Source organism: Gallus gallus, chromosome 1 (assembly GCF_016699485.2).
Source record: "Gallus gallus isolate bGalGal1 chromosome 1, bGalGal1.mat.broiler.GRCg7b, whole genome shotgun sequence".
Taxonomy (NCBI): domain Eukaryota; kingdom Metazoa; phylum Chordata; class Aves; order Galliformes; family Phasianidae; genus Gallus; species Gallus gallus.
Genome location: NC_052532.1, coordinates 15,539,601 through 15,561,206, shown reverse-complemented (window position 1 = coordinate 15,561,206; position 21,606 = coordinate 15,539,601). Strand labels below are relative to the sequence as shown.

General features: G+C 41.5%; 1 protein-coding gene across 2 annotated transcripts in view; it reads right to left on the bottom strand.

The window, feature by feature from the left end:
• KIF21A (kinesin family member 21A) overlaps positions 1-21,606 on the bottom strand; it is an 84,379-nt gene that overhangs the window by 59,928 nt on the left and 2,845 nt on the right. The window contains exon 1 of one of the 2 annotated variants that reach the window (XM_046943787.1): positions 12,773-21,579. The exons of the other annotated variant lie outside the window; for it this stretch is intronic. The gene's annotated coding sequence lies outside the window, so the exon portion shown is untranslated. Of the gene's footprint in view, positions 1-12,772; positions 21,580-21,606 lie in introns of those variants that run through there. 2 annotated transcript variants of the gene reach the window in all.

Sequence of the window (21,606 nt, the reverse complement as noted above, 5' to 3'; positions counted from 1 at the left end):
CAAGACTCTTCAACATGCATCTCTTAGTAAGTGGAGCCTACTAAACTTCACACAATAAGTTTCACCTGTGAGCATATGAAATATTAAACACAGGAGCACCTAATAAAACATTTAATGAGGTGTGGCAGCCAATATGAAAGGAGAAACAAAACCTCTCCAGAACCAGAAAAAGAAAATGGCTTCCTGCCATTATTTTGGCCTCACAATTCCCTGCCATTTCTATTACACTACATCCGAAGCCTGGCTGGGGCTTTGAGCAACCTGGTCTGGAGGGAGGTGTCTCTGCCTGTAGCAGGGGGTTTGGAGCCACATGATCTTAAAGGTCTCTTCCAACCCAAACCATTCTATATTCTATGATTTACACTCATTAAATCACTCCTATTAAAAATACTCCTTCAACGTGGAGGTAGTAAAGAAAGCTAAAGAGATTTCATCCCAAAGACACGCCATACTTCTGCTTTTCACTATTTTTGTTGGCTCACACAGAAAGCTTGCTTGTTGCTATGTTTATCAGCACTTCCAAATAATGCCACAACCATAGCCTCCAAGTGATTTATCTGAACTAGTCCATCAGTACATTCACCCTTTACATCTCAATGAAGTTTACAGGCATGAAAAAAGCTGTCCCATGTCAAATGCCAGGTCTATCTTGTTACCACAGCAATAAGGACCCAGGAACAAACCTTCCACCTCCCACCAGCACCAGTTCTGAGTTTCCATTCCAGCTGCCAGCACATTTGAGCACAACGCCACTACATTTCCATTTCCTGTGTAAACACCATGGTGCTAAGTAACAAGCATGTGTAAAAATGCTTTGATTTGGCATGTAGTTATATCTGCTACCTTTGGTGCAGACACAGCTCTGTAATATCTTTCTCAGAATTTCCAAAGAAGTTGCTGGTAGCCAATGAAGCAAACATGAAAGTTCCAAGAAGTATTTTAATGAGATTTTGCCCCGCATTTTTACCCCAGAAATATACGTACATATCTACACTCCAACATTATGTAAAATAAATAAATAAGCATTACAAAGCAATCCCTCACCTCCAACCCAGCTCCTTTTGAAGAAATAGCAATTTTTTTTATTATTATTATTTTTTAAACTACATAAGAATAACAGAAAATAAAAAGCCCAGTTCAAACCCAAAGCCCACAGCTAGTATTGCACGGCAATCTCCCATCAAAGCCAACCCTGCATTGCTAGGGGATCCTGGAGGTGAAGTCCCAGGCAACTGTCTTCTGCCAGTGAGGTTTGGTAGCGCTTGATGAGTGAAACCCTGTCTGCCTGTCTCAGGTGCTTACAATGGCAGAAAAACCAAGCCTTCATGAAGCACTTTAACTATTGAATGCATGATGAATGACAGCCAGCCTTATAAACAAAGGCAAACAAAGCATACGGGAAACTCAGTGCGCCTTTGTAACACAGTGCTGTCTCTGCAGAAAGTAACTGTTTCTGAATGCTTAATTATTAGTATTCAGTGGTTTTGGCTAATCATACCATTCACATGGAATTGTACCAACTGCTGCTATTACACCAACTGCTATTAAGGAGTAAAAAGGACATGCTCATGCACTAACAAGAAAGTTACAAGGATTTAGTACTATGCTGTCCAGCGGCAAAGCTGTGGCAGCCGAGCACCTGGCACAGCCCCAGGTCACCCCCAAGGCAAAGGGCCAGCTGGAACCCCACAAACCTGTGCACCCCTGACCACGCACCCACTCCCAGCCCGGGCAACAAGCAGCAGCTCAGACGACTGTAACCCTATCACTCTTATGTAAGGCTTGGGCACCGCTCCCATCAGTGTTTCTCTGCAAAGTTGCCATGGCTGCTGTGGCCTACATGGAGCTCATCTTACATGTGCCTGGAGCCCACAGAAGTCCAAGGTCCAGGTGTAACTCAGCCAAAACTTGCACCAAGCGAAGCAGATGTTCTATGTGTGTACCAGTGCTTCCTGCCTTTAGGCATCAGAAAGTGCTCAGACATGTCAGGTAGGATGCAGATGCAAGTTTGTCAGTACCAGAGAATAAAAACATCCCGCAGAACAAGTGATTACATCCAAGGGTTAAGAATTGCAGTAGACACAAGATTGGACAAGATTTTATTCCAATGTCTTATTAAGATGCTGATAAGGAATCAGCATCCTTTCCATCCACGTGTACCCATTAAGCATGACCTCTAAACCATTAGCTTAAAGCATTCAGCAAGACTCCAAGATGCCACGTTATTAATAGCTGGCCTGTTTCACTACAGACAAAAGATAAAAAAGAAACCTCTTCAAAAACATGAAGGCAGAATACTTTTTTTCTGTGCTGCAAACTGCCACATCCAGCTTGTAAATAACAAGAGGACAGCAAATGGAGGGCTGGAATTAGATTTAGCTGAGGAAGTATACCACTACTGTAAGTAGATTAGGCCAGTTCTCCCTCTCTGCATGCAATCTCTATCTCATCAGCTACATCGTTTTTTCCTCTGTTTACACACCACTTTAATTTCACAGGACAAATGCCCTTCCCAGCAGCTTGCCACACCACAAGCTGTTGGTGCCAGGCATGATGCTCGCTGTGCCAGGCCGGGGCAGGCCCACAGGCTGCTGCTTTGCCTGGCTCGTGGAGCACAGCATGGCAGCTGCATCTCTGGGCACTCACTTCTGCTTGCCAGAAAACAGTGCAGCAGTATGATTTCATGTTAATTCTTGTGTGGTTCTATAACAAGCTAGCAGGCCATGCGGCACAGATTGCCTGTCAGTGTGAGGATGCTGTCATGTGCTGCTGCCCAGAACAGAAAACACAGGGAGGGGAAAGGCCAGGCCTGCCTCATGCAGTCCTGCTGCCCTGCTGCTCCCTCCTCACAGCTGGCTCCCACAGCAAGGATGAGAGAACCTCCAAAAAGACTGTTGGGCCTCTGACATATTTTGTTACAACGTGAATGAATTCTTTCATCCAAACCTTCTCCCGGACTCATTTACTCTCTAGGGAGCTCAGAAATCCACAGCTTTTGAGAACAATTTGACTTTTGAGCGAGAGAGAGAGAGAGAAAGAGAAGGACCGTACTGCAGGATTTGTACAGGCCTCGGTTATTTCTGGTTCAAGACAAGGTCAGCAGTGCTGGAAAAGCAGCGTGACCATAAGCCTCCACATGCCTGCCAAGCGCAGACCTGGCGCAGCTCCAAGTGCAATTTGATTACAGCTAAACTGATCGTGGAAATGACATTTCTAAAGCAAACAGACTTCAAAAAAAAACTATTCTACAGTAGCACTTGCCTTGTGGTTTTTTTTTTTTCCCCCCTGAACGTTCAGTATTACACCTGTCTCACCACTCTGAGAAAGTGAAATAATAATACATTAGAAAAATTAGATCTAAGCAAATCGGGTAAAGCTGAATTTATGAATTAAGACCTGAAGTACCTGTGGTTTGTAAGCAAGAAATTAAACAGAGTTATGTCTTCCTGAAACTAAATTAGTTTCACAGCAGACAGGAATACACGCACAGCTGTACCACACAATAAAGTCGCAAAGGACTCTGGTCCTTCCTATGATCAATTAAATGTACTCCAGTACTGAAAGGATTACAGACACCTAATGCCCACATAGCTCATTAGCCCAAAGAGGCTGTCTCTCCTCATCAGGAAGCACAAATGAGTAAATTTAGAAAACAAGATGCATGAGCAAGCATCTCCACTGTTACAATGCAGCAGAACACAAAGCTCAGTCGGCATTAGCAGGTCTGGGCACCATGCTGTACAGACTGTGCACAGACCCAAACTAGTTGCACACCCGCAAACAACTCTAGCAGAAGGGTTTAACCTTGAAGCTATATTTTTCACCTTTTAAAAACTGAGCAAAAAGGAACTCCAGACATCACTGGCTCATTTTAGCTAACATCTAACGTTGAGTCATGCTGCTGTTAATAGCAGAGCCTTGGTATTAAGTAATTAGGTCAGTATCAGGAAAAGGAGTACACTTTTTGTTGCATCTTTCTGATACACAGCTGAACACTTAATAGAGATCAAATCTGGTAGGCAAATGTTACATAACTTAAGATGAAAGGCTTAACTGAAAGAGTTCAAGGTAATCTTGTTGAAGAGTGCACTGCCTAGCCTAAAAATGAAGCATAATAATAAGTGCTGCCAATATTTTATAGACATTTTGCTTTCAAAAATTTAAAGACTAAGAATTCAACTGAGCTGAAACAATACTGTTAAAAGTGATGTGGTGAATACAGGTTATCCAATGCCACAAAATACTCTAGTCACTTCAGCTTTACCAAGCTACAGCATAGCACTTATTTAGGCACAGGGGTAGAAGGGACAGGAATGCAAAAGCACAGTCTGAGTGCCAAAGAACCTAAAGTCAGCCACCTTTAGAGTTCAAGGTAATTCAGGCACTTCAATTAAGCTGGGGCCCAACATCTAAATACAAAGCTATAAACTGTATTTGAGTCACAACACCAGCGTTAAAGTTGTCAGCTCTTTATAAGACACATTTGTAGCTATGGTATAATTACCAGCATCAATCTTTAATAAAGATACAGTTTTGCGACACTCTGGTTTCAAAAACATTGCCCACAGCATCACAGTAACAGGGATAAATAAACTAGTAGTGCCCACACAGTATTTTCCATTAAAGGTACCGAACCAACTGCAGCCTTCTGCTTCAAAAGCTGGACTCTCCTGCATGCAGGGCAATGAGATCATGTCTGCACTAATCCCCTTTCACCTCCCCACCCCCACGTCCCCATTCCCCTCCCCAGCCCCCCCCCCCCCCCCCCCCCCCCCAAAAAAAAGTGTTTTTGTATTTAAAACCAAAGGAATAACTTGAGAACAAAATATGTATTCAAAGAAATAAAATGAATTATTTAAAAAAAAAAAGTGCATACATTCAGGAAATTCCTAATATTCCAATTTACCAATGCTTCCAGGGAAACCAAGAATATGAGTGCCACAAGTAACTCCAGTAACAAGCAGCAAACAGAGCAATAGTTACTCACTACAGGTTTGAATATGAACAATATAAGAAATCAACGTAAGGCGAGATGACCAAAAAAACCAACCTATCAGTCACGCCAACACCAGGCTTTGTCTAATTTCTTCCTGTTAAATACAAGCCTACTTTATAATTCCTCTATTTCTGCAAAATAGCTAAATTCTTAAAAGTAGATTATCTATCATTTTACTTAAAGTTAAAAGGCTTCCAACATCTGCGACAAAGGCTAACTCTTACTTACTGACTCCTTTACTCAGATTTGCCTTTCCTTCTCACAAATACCCACCTACACACACACCCACACACTTATTTTCCCAGCCCTTAGAGCTACAGGACAGAAATCATGACGTGTTTATGCCAAGACTACAGCAGCCTAAGAAATCTACTGTAAAAGAAAATTATTTATCTGTATAAAGTTGAATATCTCCTCAGTTATACGCTCTTAAATCTAGGGCAGTTCCTTGTCTTACAGGTAGAATAACAGCTTCAAGAGTTACATTTCATCAACTTCACTTGCCTCAAAATAAACAAAAAGTTACCAACATACTTACTATAGCTAAAACTACATGTCTCAGGTAATTACAGTCAAATCATTCCATTAAAGAAAAGGAGGATCAGGTCAATTAAAAGAAAATTTTAGTTGTCATTAATTATTACTGAAATGACTGCTTAGCTAACACTATTAAAATAACAACCACGAAATTCACAATGGGACAGGACAGCTAAAAACAGTGTTTTAATAATCTGCTCTGAATAGGGCCCTCATTCTTCATTTCTCAGTGCAGCATTCTTGGAACAAAAATCACTGTATGACTTCTATGCCACTCCTTATTTAAAAATAAATAACTAAACCACCAGTGTTGTATCCACAACACCCAATACACTATGTTCCAAAGCAAACTGCAGAAAATTTCTTCATATTTATTGTTGACTGTTTCCAATGAACAGAAGTTGCTCTGTTTCAAAACAGAAGGTAGACTGTTCCAAGCCATGACTGAAGGCTCTGAGCTGGTAAATCCTAACTGTGCAGTAAGGGAAAATAACCCACTCACGTTATTTAGTACTACCTATTTTAAAACTTGCAAGACAGAAAGGAACAATGCTACGCGCTTCCTTCAGTCCTTCTGGTATAACTATACATTTTTATGTCTGAATGTCAAATCCCAGTTTCAAGGATTTCCTTCACATCTATTTGCAAGACTGAAGAACATACCTACGTTGGCTGCAAAGAACATAAAAAAATTAGAGATTCTCCATCCACATTTTCCTGTGCGCTGGCACTGCATTCAGCTGTTCTTATGAAGACTTCACTCTTGGGTGGCTTCAGATGACACTTCAGAAGACACTTCAGAAGACCTCTACAGTTAGCTGAAAGTCAGCAATTCAGGAAACTATGCTAGAAATGCACTAGGTAGCATTTTCCCACTCTAAGCCATGCTCTGAATCGATCGCTTAGTACAATGCCGGATGCTCTTTTGCTGCAAGCAAGCATTTCAGGCAAACATGAGCTGACCCAAGCTTTTTGACTCCTCCAAAAGCTGAGGTAGATTGGAGTCTCCTGGTACTAATTCTAACAACAGTCCTCATGAAGTTTCAACCAGGTGAAAAATTTGGGCTATAATCTTTTTTTTTTTTTTTTTTTTAATGACAGAATAGAGGGCTGGAACCCCTCTCCTACTGAAGGAAGACTGAAGGAGTTGGCCTCATTCAGCTTAGAGAAAGCTGCAGGGAGACCCCACTGTGGTAATCTTCCTTCAAGTTCTGGAATATAAACTGAAGGGAGACCAACTTTTTACATGTATTAATAGCAACAGGACAGCTCTCTGCTCCAACAGTATCCGCACTCAGGGCTGAGCTGCCACCACTTCACGTCCTCAGCCCCTTCTCCTGGGTCTGGAAGATGTACTGCTGAATGACTTTCAAGACAGTGCCTACATGCAACTACATAGATCTAGGGTAGAACCTTGTCATAGACAAATCCAGTTCTCCTCATTTATAAGTTTCCACTTCTCACAGGAACAAACACCTATGGCATGCAATCACCTTGTTAAAACAGTCCTGGCAGAAAACAGATCTAATCAAAATGAAGACCCGGATTTAAATGTGAGTACTGCATAGAAAATAACTTTCCAGCTGATAAACCGGAAACATTTTCTAAACATTTTTTAACTTTCCATATTTTATTAAACATACGAATAATTTGAACCTTTCAATCTTTTATTTGCCTGACTCAGGCTGAAATGTTTACAGTAGGCAAAAAGCTGGAGCCACTTCAGCTGCCCATACATTGCAATATTACATTTCCCCACTGTCAGCAGAGAGCATCCTCTAAGTAAAGCTGTAGAAACACACTCATATTACAGACTAGCTTAAGCTCAAGAAAAGTGTTTACACCATTTAAAAACTGACGGATGCTTATCACCTGACTGAGGTTAAAAATATGATGCTTTGATATCACATCTCTCAGGTCTCCATTAAGAGTTAAAGCTATCCAAGTAACTCATTGACTGTAATACCCAATGTGCCACTTGAGTGAGCAGTAGAGATTTTGAGGTAACAGAAAGTGACAGCACATGCTCTTCTACCTCACCAGGAAAGCATGGGCTACTTTCATATCCCTGACTTTTGGTAACATAAAATAGAAAAGGCTGCTCAGTCTTCTGGTAGTTAAGTTACAACAGACATCCAGATAGTCCTTGCTGGCTGTGCAAATTTAGTATGGAAATCATTGTGCAAATGCAGTCATTGCCCTGGTTTAATTGCTGCTAGCATACACACCTCACTGCACTTGCAGCGTACAGTTTGGAATTACCACTGTTAAAAATAATACCAGTAGCATCATTTCAGCAAAGTTTTAGCTCCAGGATAGAGCACGTCCTAGGAATGAGTGCACCCTGGTACTGCACTGCAACATAAAGTAACAGGTTCACGAGTCAGCTAGGACCTCAACTCATCAAATACACACTGTGAGTAAAATCTAAAAAGAACTCGTTACTTGTGACTCCTTTAAACAACTAATATGGACGTAAGCCTAACAGTCAGGCTGAGTGCTTTTTGCTTCGTGTTCTAGCTGGATGCTTAATTTTTCATTAAGGCTCAGATTAGATTACAATTCCAAACAGAACTCCAAAGCTACAAATGCAAAGTCACTTTAAAAAACAAATAGTCGTGCACCGACAAACCTCAAACACATTAAAACCAGCTCTCTCCACTCACACTACACACAGGGGAGGCTCAGCCTTTGGCTATGGACCTCCCCTTTGTACACAGCCGCCGGGCTCCCTCAGCCCCTCGCACACAAAGTGGCAGCACCTGATCCCGTGATCCCTTCTGTCTGCCCAATGCTTCACAGTGGCTCCTGGGGGACAGAAAGAAAGGTCTGTCCAGACACGCTTTTCCAGGGTCAGAGCCCGTTTCTTTGTCTTGCCTGAATTCAATCAGCTTGCCTTGGCACACAATACCTCTGCACCATACATTTCCCAGCTGCTCTCAGAAACTATTGATGCAAATTATTCGTGGTCTGTCAGTGTAAGAGTTGGTAGTGGCCGCGTGCACTGGAGGTGGCATAGATACTTTCAGAACAAGTGTTTTGATAAAAACTCTTCCAAATGGCCTTAAAATTTTAAGCTGTTCATTACTGCTTACATCGCAGCACAACAGCACATCAGTAAAACCAATTTAGCTTCTACAGCCCTGCCACAACTCTTGGGACCAAACAGCTCGTTCCTCCAAGGCTTTTACATTGAGCAAGATAAGAGCTCTTTGGCTTAAGTTGAACTTGGTTGGTCAGTGCAGAAAGGGAGGTGAACACAAAGTTTGCCAGGATCAACACCAAATATAACAAACACTTTGCTGGGAGTAGAAAAACAATAGACATTCACAAGAAACAATGCTGTAATGGCTTACTGGCAGCGCATTAAGACTTGGGAGGCTGTAATCACAGAATCATTTAAGTCAGAAAAGACCTCCAAGACCATCAAGTCCAACCATTAACCTGCCTTATTGAGCCTCATGACTAAACCTCATCCTTCAGTGCCACAGTGTCACCACCACAGTGACTGCTAAGAAAGCAGTCAGGGTTGTGGCTTCTATCAGAACCCCACATGGAATTACAGAGAAGCTATACCTACTGCTGCAGAAACACAACCCTCTCACAATAACACCTAAACTGCAGTAGAAACAAGTTGGAGAGAGAAACCAGTAACAATGGACATGGAAAAAAAGGTACAGTGGACTAAGAGCCACTTTGCTCTATGTACGTCAATCACTGAATCAATCCTCAAGAAAGAGAGACAAAAACATTGATGAAAGTTTTAGATACATGCTGTGCTGAGAAGACTGAAGGGTCACAGTAAAAACTTACAGAATGCTAAGGCCTGCACCAGGCTTCCAGAAAGGGTCACACAGATAGTGTTAAAGCCATTTCAAGCTATTTCCTTACCAGCAATAAAAAGTCAGACCACGTGATGTTACAGCAAGCTACAAACCTTGTATCACTGATTGCTGTGAATCAGTCAATTGCCTCCCACACCTACACAAAGAACATCATTTCCACTCAGTGGGTGCTCTCGGCTTTGACCACATCCTAACCACTGCCCTCATCATAAATCTCAACAAACACAAAGAAGTCATAGAGATACAACAAAGGCCTATCAGAAATCTAACTCTGGGTTCCCAATCTGAAATCTACTTCTATCTAAAAGCCAACTGAAATCTAACTTTCTGAAGGCGAGACCTGACAGTTCAGCAGATGGTACCACCTTAAGTTCCTCACAGAAAAGTTTGCTTTCTCCCTGGTTTCAACTATAGACTTTGCTTGCCCATGCCTTATCACCTGACTTTTGTTTGCACAGAAATACAGAACTCTGACATCAAACGAAGTACAGCTGCAGTGCAGCTCTTATATAAGCCTCATCACATGAATAATTAGCAAGGCCCAAAGGAAACTATGGATGGATGATTTCCCAACCATACTTAGAGTTAACTATTGCTAGACCACTGAATTAAAAACCAATGGCCAATGAGCGTTAGCTAGGTAAATTGAAACTAATGAGCCACAGATTCAGAAGAGGGAGCAGGATTACCTGGAACTAATAAAAGGAGATTTCCCTGCCTCAGAGTTTGAGGTCAGGATTGGTTGCACTTCACAAACAATCATGTTTATAACTAAACATGTAATTGGATTCTCAATTAAGTCCTGTTGTCTGGCGTTATACAATATGTCAGATAAGATTATCAGAGCCCAGGGATCTGAAATGTACACATTTTGTGTCTTTACCACCCAACATCATTGTCATGTGGAGGTCCCACAACCACTAACTCTGTATTTGTATTAATAAGTTAAGCCTTGCATTTCCAAGCAGACACTGCAAAGCAGCACTTTTGGGTTGCTGACTTCCAACCCACAGCAGCACTGTTGGCAGAGGGGCCTTGCAAAGGCAGCAGAAATGCAGCAACACGGCTTCAGCAGCTGGAAAATGGTACAGCAGTGACACAGCACCGCAAACCTGCTGTCACAGCACGACATGCCTCAGTTAACAATTTAAATCAAACTTCACCAGAGCTCATAAATAAGTGAGAAAAGCTTGACAAAAAAAAAAAAAACATTAAGACAAAAAACAACAACAACCCTACATCCTACATAAAAGATGTCCTCTCACAGTCTCTAGCTCTCCAAATTAACTGACCACATCCCTTGCATTTGTGCCCCAATAATATTTAACTCAGCAGGTAATCGGAGTCTCCCAAGCATTCATACTGGATGAACACTCAGGAGATGAGTTTATTGATATTTTAACGATAGAGCTGACCTCGTGAACAGCAGCTGGTTTCCAGGGCCTTACAGCTCAGCCCTGCACTGAATGAAGCAGCAGTGGAAGGAAAAGAGGGGAAAAAAAAGAGAGAAGAGAGATGGCCCATGACCACTGCCTGAGCATTTGTGGTGCTGGCACACAGAACAGGGGACACTGTTGTATATAGGTTGTACCAGTGGCATCACTGCCCAGACAGCTTGTACAGCCAGACGATTCCAAGTACTGCAGCACATCTCTCTCTTGAAAACAAAAGCTCTTTCAGCTATTTCTCCCAGCAGCACATTGTATGTTATACATCCAGTATCACTTTACGTCAACCAACACCAGTGCTCACATGTTAATCATTCCACTGATGTTTGGTTTTGCCTACCAGATTTTCTTCTGATGTTTTCCTCATCTAATTCTAAGATCTCCAGAGATCAACTTTCCAGCCTCAAACAACAAACAGATAATGAAAATAAACCTCTATGATCTAATTTGTATACTGCACTAGAAGAAGAGTGACTCAGAAGGAAAATGTCCTACAATCAGTTGAATGCATAAATCCTGAGCTATGGCAATACCTTAAAATCATGCCTTAAACTGATTAGTTTTGAATGCCACCCCCGAGAGCCATTCTTAGGGATCTGGCATTCAGAAGCTAAGAGACAGATCTTGCTGAAATGGAAGACAGATAAGTGACCAATGCAGCATTAACAATGAAGAACCGAGCCAAAAGTCTACGTCATGCAGTTAGAGTGATTCAGAAAAAAGCAAATGCAGAAATCTCATAGCTGAAGTACAGCTACTGCCAAAACACGTATTAATACGCTAACTTCAAATTATAGCACTTGCATATTTTGAACAGAAAGTGCATTAACAGTCAGGATCCCACAGTTTATTTTTGTTATCTGAATGGAAAAACACCACAATGCCAGTTGATGTAACTTCTGAGCAAAGGACAGGACCTCTCACACAAATTGCTGTGCTGCAACGGCTATGCCCATCAATACAGAGGAGGCAACAAAGCAGAAGAGCTGTTTCCACTGAAATGATGTCAAGCAATACACTACAAGCACTCTGCCCCACTGGTTAGATATACAGCCTTCTCCCAGACAGCTTTAATTTGAGAGGAATGCAAGTATAAATTACAGAATTCGCATTAAAAACAAAAGTAAAATTAAAAACCTACGAACATTCTAGTGGCTAGACCACAGTTTGTCAAATTTCCTCGACACGTGTGATATAATTTGGGAGGCAGTAACATTTCCTAGTTGCAGTCTGAGAAATCCTGAACAGTAGATAGGGTCAAGAAAAGATGCAGATGTTACAACCTTCAAGGCACTTCCCTCTGTCTACCAACATATTCCTGTTTTAAATAGATTGAATTTCAACCAGAAAACACACACATACAAGGCAGATATCAACAACATAAAGCAAACTGAATATTAACTTTCTCAAGTGCTCCACATTATTAACATGGAACACAAATCCAAAAGAATAAGGAGAGGGAAAGAAAATAACTAAATAATACTCCTGAAGATATTAGAACACATTTTTTCCACAGACAAAACAAAAACTGATAAGGCACAAACTATAATTAATTTCCTAAGAGTCGAAGGAAGCTGTTCCAAGATAAGTAACTGATGCTTTGGGTTGTATTCACAAGGTTATCACATGCTTCATGCGATAAAGCAATGACTAACTACATGCATTTCTTTATGACTTCAAGAATATACACTGCTGAACAAACCGGAATTATAAGAACAAAACACTGTCACAGGCAGGACAGGGAAACTGATACAGTTATTCTATGAGATGGCTTAGGAGAGCATGAATATCTAAGATGCAAGAAATCAGTAACAGTGCTGGAGGTTAATTATTCTTGTTAGTCAGCTTGGCCAAGAAATAAACGAGCTTAAACTGTGGCAAAGGAAAACAGGCAAAAGATGACTGCCAAGTGTTCTTGCAGAGAGGAGAGGGAAGCACGCTGTTACCCTTTGCTGAATCACATTCCAAAGACTTCCACAGCAGCAACACCACATCTGCCACCAAGTGATCTTCAAGATTGGAGGTGCAGTGATGGTGGGTGGGAAATAAACTTCATAACAAAAAGAATCCATTAGCCATGTAAAACAAAACAAAACCCTCCAGTATTTCATGCTGTGTCTAATTACAACACATTACCTCCCAACAGCAGCCATATTACCACCACCACTGTATGACTGTCCGTCTGCCAAGACCTCACTATGCCCATCACATTCACAACTCATCCAAAGAGGTTGTGTTCCCTTCCCACGCAGCTCACCCTTTCCAACAGACTATAGACACAGACCCTACAATAACTTGCTGGCTTTTAGGCCTTGCCTGTTCTCTTCCAAATACTTGAGAAGATTACCAAGAAGACAGAACTGAGCTCCCTTACTGAAGTCAGGAGAACAAGAGACAGCAGTCACAAACCAAAGCAAGAGACTTCTCAACCTGGCATACGGAAAAAAATGTCCACCTGAGGACAGTCAAGTATTGGTTATTCAAGAGATGGAGCAATCTCCATTTTGAAGGTTTTTCCAATACCTAATAACTTGATAAAGCCCTGAGCAACCTGCCCTAAAGTTAGCTTTGAGACTGCTTTGAGCAGGAGGTTGGATCAGACGACATCCCAAGGTTCCTCCAAACCTAGATTTGTCTAAGCTTACCCTTCCAAATTTCCAAGGCTTTTCTATTAACAAGGACACTGTCACATCTCTGCAAGCATACCATGGCATCTGAATGGGATTATTCTCAAGGAGAATTCCCTGAGAGTAGCCCTGCCAAGAAGGACTTAAGGGTCCTGGTAGATGAAAAACTTAACATGAGCCAGGAATGCACACTCACAGTCTAGAAGGCCAATCATATCCTGGGCTGCATCAAAAGAGGGGTAGCAGCAGGGGAGGTGGGTGACGGTCCCTCTCTACTCTGCCTCCATGAGGCACCATGTGGAACACTGCATTCAAGGCTGGGGCCTCAGGAAACAGAAAAGATGTGGAGCTTTTGGACAGCGTCCTGAGGAGGGACGTGAGGATTGTAAGAGAGCTGGAACATCTCTCCCAGAAAGACAGAGTGAGGGAGATTGGGCTCCAGGGAGACCTCCTGCCAACCTTCCGATATTTAAAGGGAGATGATAAACAGGAGGGAAATTAATTTTTTTACACAGCTAGATAGTGACAGCACAAGGGATAATGGTTTTAAACTGAAGGAGGGAAGATTTAGACTAGATGTCAGGGGGAAGTTTTTCCACAGGGAGAGTGGTGAGGTGCTGGAACAGGCTGCCCAGAGAGACCGTGGATGCTCCATCCCTCAAGGTGTTCAAGGCCAGGTTGGATGGGATCCTGGGCAGCCTGGTTTAGTGCTAGATCTAGCAGTCAGCAATCCTGCCTGTGGCATGGGGATTGGAACTAGATGACCTTTGAGATATCTTCCAACCCAAGCCATTCTATGATTCAACTGCACTGAATTCAGGCCTTGAAAATGGACAAGCAACTTCATGGAACTCTAGGCAATTGGGATGGAAGAGACATGGAAATGTCATAGAGATTACTCACCCACTCTACCTTTCTGTACCAGTATCATCTATGTCCAAAGAATTCCTGACAGATATCAGTATGATTTGTTTTTAGAAGTCTCTCCTATGGACGATTTTACATCTCCACAAACTGCTCCAGGACATCCATCCTAACAACAGACAAATGCTTCCTTCCTGTCTTTTCTTACTGGAGGTTAAGCCTGTTAACCTGGCTGGAACATAAAGAATAATTTATTCCCTTCCACTTTGCATCTGACTCTAGGTATTTCAAAACACAGCTCTTAGCAATCTTCACTTCTCATATCTCACATTATGGAACCAGTCCTATTTTTAGATGCCCAGTCATCATCCTTCTCTCCTCAATTCCCTCTAATTAGTCTGCACTTTTCTTGAACTGAACCGAAACTGAACACTGGACATCAGCCAAGACATTATCAGGGTATGGATTAGTTTGTGCCTTGCATAAAAACTCCATTTTCTGTAAAGTCTAATTTTCTTCTTTTTTTGGCCACAAAACTTCCGTTTCATAATTAATTTGTATATATTATTCAGAATCACTTGTCTATAACAACAGCAGAGAGTGCACTTGCCCTTTACCTTCAGTCAACTAGCACCCAAGATGTAGGCTAACACCATTTGATATAAGACCCCTCTCTACCTCCTCCAAAAAATTCTCAGTGTTCAGCAGTCATGAGAGTTAAAAATCAATAGAAGAATCAGCCTGGCATGGGCCAGCCCTCTTTCAGGCCTAGCAGCACAGAACAAAGCACTTTCATCTGAGGCTCTCAACTGTAGAATGTTTATTCCTCTTTTGGGCCTAGCAAGGCTTTACTTGTTGACGTTTCATGAACAATGAAAGCCCATCTGTTCCCCAAAAACTTTGCTAGCAGCTATAATGAAACAGACCTACAGGTAGCTTCAAAATTCAAAGCCAAAACAGCAGGTTTACTAGATAACCAGCCAACATCACTTGGGCCATGAGAGAAGAATCAGCTTTTATATATACATATAAAATCAGAGTACTTCAATGTTAGATGGCTTACCTGTCAATAGCGGTTTACTCCTACCCCAGATCTGTATTGCTCCTGAATGATGGGCTGGGTGATTAGATCAGACAGAAGTGTAAATCTCACTACAGGTAATGCAGATGGAACAGGTGGCCCTCTTTCTGACCTGCTGCTACTTCAAACTGTAAGTAGGGTAGCCCTTCTCTTTCCTCTTATGTGTAGAAAAGATATATTCTGATATTTACTCTTCCTCAGCCCTGCACGAAAATATTTGCTGGCCCTCAATGTATTTCAAATATTTTTCTCATTAAACAAATTAACCTTTCTTAAATGCACAGATCATTCACTTGTGATATAATTGTAACTAGAAAAAAAGAAAACATGGGAAATATCAGTAATACCAGCCTTCAAATTAACATGTATGGGTAATACTTAGGGGGGAAAAAAAAACCAACAAAAACAAAACACAATATTCAAAGGCATCACATTACAGAGCAAGAGCCTAGAAATAAAGATTTTACATTTAAACTTCAAAAGGAACACATTCAAAAAGGACTGAAAGACACCTTACCTGGACAACTGCTACAGAGCAAAAACCAATGAAAAGTATTGTTTGCTTAGGATCAGTCAGCCATTTCCTATGGATCAGAGTCTTGCATTAGCTTTTTTTATTCTATTCTTTTCACACCAAAAAAAAAAAATTCAGGGTAGGGATGGGGAGAGGGTTATGGAAACAAAGCCATATGGGTGCTTTAACAAAACAGAAGTTTTTGGTTGTAACACTTTTCACAGAAGGTAATGACTAAGGTCTTTTACTAGCAGCTGCTTTTCTCGTTATAGTACATTATGTATTATTTATATCACTCTATAAGTGCTCACTACACTTTAAAGCTGTATCTTTGGCCTTAGGAACTTAAGACACAATTCTGAGATGACAAAACAGAAGCACCAGCAGAGCACAGGAAGATTAGAAAAAAGAAAAGATAAATAAAAGAAACATACCTTCATATCACTCAGACTCATAAGGGTAAAGACAGAGGCACAGATTCTGGACAGAATCAAGCACAAACTAGAGAAGAGGAACTGCTGCAGCTGGCAGAACTATTTGACCAGTACTAGTGAGTGAAAGATGAGTAGCCCCAGGGTCTTGGGATGATGAGCCACTCAGAGTGACACACCAACAAAATAACACAGAAGCCCCATCAAAGACAATAACCAAATGGTATGGCATCAACCCAAGACATGGAAGACTTTTGCTCAAGACCCCAGACTAGATTAGATCAGTCACACAGAAGTCTGTTTCATCAAAATTTTCCATTATTAAAAGAAGCTACAGCAGAAGAGTTATCACCAGACTTTGAGATGACCCATGAAAGAAAAACATTTTCTCCCTGGTCCAATTAGCTATATCCTTTTCTCAGAGAATCACTAAGGTTGGAAAAGACCCACAGGATCACACTCAGTCCAACCATCCACCCATCACCAATAGTTCTCACTAAACCATGTCCCTCAACACAACGTCCAAACGTTTCTTGAACACCTCCAGGGTCTGATCTTATATCAGCTCTTGTAGCTGAACCGTCACTCTACAGCATGCTGCTGTCCTTTAACTCTTATCCACCTTAAGAACTGTGTTTTATTGATGGTTTTAAAGGACTGATTATGTTGAAAATAAATGAAGGGGGAGGGGAAAAAAGAAAAAAAAGTCAGAGTCCTTCAATCTACTGTATAGCATTTCAGGAAACTTGGAGTACTTGAAGTATATATAGAATCTGCATTGAACATACGATGTCCTGCAAAAGTTAAGTACTAGGTAAGCATCTGAACTATGCAGCTGTACGATTACAAGCACCACCAATGAGAAAACAAACTCTTGAATTCATTTCCAAAATCATTCTTCTACTTGAATGTATGTAAGTCACTGTGCATGAAGAACAATAATATCAGAAACTTTTATGCAGGTTTCGTTGCTCTCAGCCTCCCTTGCTGGAACTCCACCAACTCAAGGGATGCATCATTCATTTTTGCTTGGTAGAATTAAATCCTAAAGTTGCCTAAAGAGTGCACTGTCCCAGACAGCAAGCCTAATACTTGTCAACTGATCAGAAAAAGTTCTTCAAGCAAAAATAAATTACTCCAGCACTGGTGGACTTAACCAAATCTGTTGAAGGCAACATCAAAAAGGACCAAATGGTACCCACTCCTCACTCCTGATTCCCAGAGTCTATCCAGGAGATATTTTACACTAATCCAGTGGCTAGCTCTGAATCAGCAGCTTAACTGGTCCATTTCCAGCAGTTGTTAAGTTTAAATCTCGTTAAAATCATGCTGTGGCTGATGCTGAGTAGACAGCAAAGCTTATGGCCAGAGACTGAACATGGAACAGCAAGTGTGGATGTAAACACCACCAGATGAGCACCGTAAACACCTATGACCCATCCCAATTACATAGACTCCATAGCAAGCACTTCAGAACAGATCCCACAGCACATGGAAAGGCTCTTGTAGGTCATAAAGAAAAAAAAACAAAAACAAAAAAACACAACTAGTTTTAATCACACACGAAATGAATCAGTTGAAAAAAGTTACTATTTTCAGAACCAACGAGAACAGCTTCAAGGATGGAAAGGTTTCAAGGTTTCAGACATGTATGTCCTTTCATGAATTTTCAAAGGCAATGCAAGCAGGTTCACTTTTCAAACATTTAAAAATATACTGGAGAGACCTTCTCTACACATCAAAGTACACATCTACACTGTGCCACTGACCTTAAAACCCTTCCACTGGTCTCCATTTGCATGTTGTTGCTATGGTAAATGCATCAAACTAAAGAACTTGTTGGAAAAAAATAAGGTTGAGTTTCTGCCTTTAGTCACACTGGGGCAGACATTTATCTCAGCCAAGTTTCACCAGGGAAAACTGGAAAGTAATACAGAGAACTACAAAAAAAAGAAAGTAATAACAGAAAGAAAAAGAGCACAGATTTAAAATAATTTTAGAGAAGAAGGGAAAGAGCACACGAGAAAAAAGGCACAGCTCATGTAGTTACTCTTGCTGGACTCGTTCAGATTGTGTTTGATTTCTAATTAAGTTTTTTTGTTCTCCAGTTCAAACAATACTTTTAACTTCTTGTAAGTACTTTACACGGGAATTAAATTAGTATAACAACAACAAAAAAAACCCTCTGCTCCAGCAGCCCCGGATATGACAGAATAGAGAATCTTCTCCTTAAGCAGATAAAAAAAAATGCACCTAAAATAGCTTTATTTCCTATCAATAATCACGCAACTTAAGAGAAAAGTGAGAACTCCAGCAGCCATCTCAGCCTGGGCAGCAAGGGGAACCCATGAAACACTTGGAGGAAAGAAAGGGAAAGCAGAGGGAGGGAGCGAGGCTCCGTCGATCCCAAGCACAAGGGTCATTCAGCCACTGTAGAAGAACTCACAGGAGTGGCACAGAAAAAAGGAAAAGGTGAAGCCTTGAGCTCAGTAACAGGGATTATATTGTCACACAGACATTCCTTTAGCTCTCTAAGCAAAGAAAACGCCACCAAATGGAAACCAGATTTTCGAAGTGAACTAAATTCCCAAGTCTTCTATAAGCTTTACTTAAGTTCAAAACACAATCCACCTGCAACCACGGACAAACTAATAGCACTTTTTGTCGGGTTTTGTCTTGTTGTAATTCAGGGCACATTCATCTTTTGGCAAGGAATACATAACGTGAAGGGAAACGCCTGACTAGGCTTTCTTTCCCCTCCACGAAAGAATGAGTTTGTGGTTACCTCACGAGCAGTGGAAAGGCAAGTTTATTTCCTAGAAAGCAAGATCACAGATCCCAGCCTGCCCCAAGCAATATCAGTTACGGATGATCGAGTCAGATATGATGAAACCTGAATTAATTCAGCAGCAGATGGTGCTGTGTTTTTTTTCCCCAGCTAAAATGCAAAACATATGGATGGGGTGGCATAAAGTTTCAGCAAAGGACAAGGGAATGTTTGTTTAAGTCACGGTGCAAAGAGTAACATGAAAACTTACAAAAGATATGCAACCTGAGCTTTCCAAAAGCTACACCTCTTTGGTATCCTTCCATTAACAAACTCTCCAACAGAAATATTTCCCAACGCTTGACAAGACCCCAAAAAAATCACTATTTAATACTGCCAAACAACTTATTTTTTGCCCTCACTGGGGCATAATTGCATACTGCTGGACTGCTGAACTTCATTCATACTTCATTTTCTCAGATATTTTTCCCAAAAAACTTTCACATCCTCACATCATCACAGCTGGATTGTAACTGAAGAAAATCGTGGCTCATTTTTAGGGCCCAGTGGATAGTACTGTAATCTATTTTGTTGCTTATCTACTTACAGAACGATTTAAATAGCAAGAGATGCTTAGCACTGTACGGGAAGCATGCAACCAGTAGCTCTGCCCTCCAGAGCCTGCAATATATACCAAGCAGGCACGGATATTCAGCTGACATTTGTGGAGCTATTCATGGTAGGCAGCCTAAACACAACAGAAAGCACTTGCGGAACAGCAACCTAAGAAAGAAAACTAATTTCAACAGACCAAGTGCTTCAAAGCACACCTATCCAAAAGGCTGATTCCGTCCACTCAGCTCCTTCTTTCCTGGTTGCAATAGCTGGATCCAGCACAGAGGAAAAGAACTTTGGTGCAAAAGCTATTAGAAGTAACCGCTGAGAAAAGGAACATGAAAGATGGAACGGTATTCAAACAGCAGATGGGGAGAAAAAAATATTACAGAAACTAGCACAAAAGCAAGAAGTGCAGAAGAGGGTCAACTATGTAGCTCAGAACTGGGGACGAGGGAGGACCAAAGCCAGTGCTCCCAGAACAAATCTACGTAGCAGAAGGCTGAGGTTACAAGGGATGATGAACACATCCCATTTGCCTTATCAGAAGTTCACAGTGAATCCTGATCTCATGCCACAAGCAGCTTGATTAGTTGGGCAAATAAATAAATAAACAAACATACTGAAATTGAACTAGTAATCAGTACACTTCCCCTCTTGGAATACCAGAAATAGAAGGTTTAATTCATGAGCTACAATTATTACTTTCACTGTTATTGAAAAAATTTCCTGACAGATGCCTTATATTTTGTGCACACAATTGCCATACTTGGCAGACGTCAGATTTCACCGTGGTGAAGCAGCATTACAGTGCATGGCAGAGACCCAGGATGGGGTACAAGAAGGGCACATCTGAGATGATTCAGGGAAATCTGGGTGGCCATATCCCACGGCTTCTCTTTGCTTCGGGGCTGTAACACTCAACAGATGCCGACACTGTGGCACTCGTGCTCTTGCCAAAGTAGTGAATAAAGCACATAAACTCAAACGTAGGGAGGATTTCAAAATAAATGAATTAATTAATAAAACACTTCCACAGCTCTTCCCTTCACTGCTCTCTGATATTAAATATACCTGGTGATAAAACACTGTCCCCTAACTACTCATTTCCCTTGTTCTTTGCTTTTGGCCATTAACACAGTTCCAACTGGATTCCAACCTCCTCACTGACAGCGTGCCCAATGCTACAGGTCTGTTTCCTCCAGCTGCACCACCACACAGTTCGTGTCCTTTCACTGTCTGTTCCACCTGAGGCGTCATCCAACCACATCTCAGTGGTTTCTTTTTTTCCTTGGTTGTTGGTCAGCTTCCAGAGCTCTTCATCTTTTCACATAACTCTTTATTATTATTTCCTCTTCTGTTTCCATACAGCATCTTAAAAGGCTGCATTACCAATTGACGCTGAAGCGTATCATCTTTGTGTCTGGGACTCTCAGTGACTCAGCATGAATTAAGGCCATCCTTCTCCAACAGAGGACTAGGAGACAGACATTTACTTCCATTTTCCACAATTTTGCTGTCTTCTCTATAACAGGATACATGTAACAGACACTGTTTCACACTTCAGCAGAGGCAGTCCCTCAAGCAAGCCTTCTGATGAGCTCCGTCCATCCATTATTACTCTCTTCAAGAGTTCCCTTGTTTAGCTTGTGTCCAAAAAGGCAAAGGACCTAAGTCCAACCGTCCTGTATGCTTTAGATCACCCTTGGTAGGATCATAGAATGGTTTGGGTTGGGAGGGGCCTTAAGATCATCTCATTCCAACCCTGCTACATTAGGCAAGGACACCAACCACTAGACCAGGTGCTCCAAACCCTAGGATGCCCTAACAGTGCTGTGGCACACCATACAGAGCGAGGACAGGCACTGCCACCTCTCCTGT